We start from the raw sequence: 1,862 nt of genomic DNA, 5'->3' as shown, positions 1-1,862 counted from the left end.
TTCCACATCCTCTCTCCACTAAGTTACCTCCCTCATTCAGTAAGGGGCCCACCCTTTCCTTGACTTTCTTCATGTTGCTAACATACCTGAAGAAACCCTTCTTGTTACTCTTAACATCTCTTGCTAGATGCAACTCCAAGTGTGATTTGGCCTTCCTGATTTCACTCCTTCATGCCGGAGCAATATTTTTATACTCCTCCCTGGTCATTTGTCCAATCTTCCACTTCTTGTAAGTTTCTTTTTTGTGTTTAAGATCAGCAAGGAAAGAAACGCCATTATTTTTGTGGAAGGAAGAGGCTTGTAAGGGGGCACTTGGAATTGAACTAAGGACCACTTAAACTGCAGTCAAACACTCTACCACTGAGCTATACCCCCATAACTGCTGTGGAGGTAAGTCAGAGATCTTAAAGATTTTGAAGGACAGGCCCTGCCTCAGCCATCTCCTGTTCTGTTCCCAGCCCACAGTGCTTTTAAAAATGGGGTTTGATTAAACTTATAGATCCATGTAAACACCACAGCTTGCACCCCCACCCCCATAGCTTCCCCCAGCGACATAGCTACCACCTCTCGGGGAGATGGATTAACTATATGGACGGGACAGCTCTCTCCCCTCCGCTTAGAACATCTTCATTATTTGTGAATAGGTGGGAAATAACCTCCTGAATGGACAGTAACCAATGTATCAAATATTGCTGGCTCTGCATTCAATATGGGTACCTGGTCGTATTGGCTGGATTAGTAGGAGCATTGCCGGCAGATCGAGGGAAGTGATTATTCCCTTCTATTCGGCACTGGGGAGGCCACATCTGGAGCATTGCGTCCAGTTTTCGCCCCCCCCCGCACTACAGAAACAAATTGGAGAGAGTCTAGGGGAGGGCAACAAAAATGATTAGGGGGCAGGGGACTTACGAGGAGAGGCTGAGGGCAGAGCCACCCAGAGGGGGGGGCAGGTGGGGCAATTTGCCCCAGGCCCTGCAGGGCCCCCAGGAGAATACAGGATTCTAGAGTATTGCAACTTTTTTTCATGGAAGGGGCCCCCAAAATTGTTTTGCCCCAGGCCCCCTGAATCCTCTGGGCGGCCCTGCCCCCTCCACCCCCTTCCCTCGTTCTCCTCCCTCCGAGGCCCCACCTGTGCTCCGCCCTCACTCCCATTGGCCACTTCCCACCCCCGCTCTCCGCCCCTCCCCTGAGACCCGCCCCGCCCACCGCCCCCACCTCTCTGCCCCTCCCCTGAGACCCGCCCCGCCCACCGCCCCCACCTCTCTGCCCCTCCCCTGAGACCCGCCCCGCCCACCGCCCCCACCTCTCTGCCCCTCCCCTGAGACCCGCCCCGCCCACCGCCCCCACCTCTCTGCCCCTCCCCTGAGACCCACCCTGCCCACCGCCCTCGCCTCTCTCTCTGCCCCTCCCCTGAGACCCGCCCTGCCCACCGCCCCCACCTCCTTGCCCCTCCCCTGAGACCAGCCCCGCCCCCCCCACGTCTCTGCCCCTCCCCCGAGACCCGCCCCGCCCACCCCCCCACGTCTCTGCCCCTCCCCCGAGACCCGCCCCGCCCACCGCCCCCACCTCTCTGCCCCCCCCTGAGACCCGCCCCGCCCTCCGGCCCCACCTCTCTACCCCTCCCCTGAGACCCAAGCTGCCCTCCGCACCCACCTCTCTGCCCCTCCCCTGAGACCCGCCCCGCCCATCGCCCCCACCTCTCTGCCCCTCCCTGAGACCCGCCCCGCCCATCGCCCCACCTCTCTGCCCCTCCCCTGAGACCCGCCCCGCCCATCCGCCCCCACCTCTCTGCCCCTGCCCTGAGACCCACCCCGCCCCCCCACGTCTCTGCCCCTCCCCCGAGACCCCGCCCCGCCCACCTC

The 1,862-nt window shown here is 60.7% G+C and overlaps 1 non-coding gene across 1 annotated transcript; it reads right to left on the bottom strand.

Annotated features, from left to right (window-relative positions):
• Positions 1-303: 303 nt before the first annotated feature.
• Positions 304-375, bottom strand: TRNAC-GCA. Its single transcript has one exon. It is a non-coding gene; the product is annotated as a tRNA-Cys (tRNA).
• Between the last annotated feature and the right edge of the window lie 1,487 nt (positions 376-1,862).

The sequence above is a fragment of the Mauremys mutica genome, unplaced genomic scaffold, assembly GCF_020497125.1.
Source record: "Mauremys mutica isolate MM-2020 ecotype Southern unplaced genomic scaffold, ASM2049712v1 001132F_np12_obj, whole genome shotgun sequence".
In the NCBI taxonomy this organism is placed as follows: Eukaryota; Metazoa; Chordata; order Testudines; family Geoemydidae; genus Mauremys; species Mauremys mutica.
This window is presented reverse-complemented; position numbering and strand designations above follow the sequence as displayed.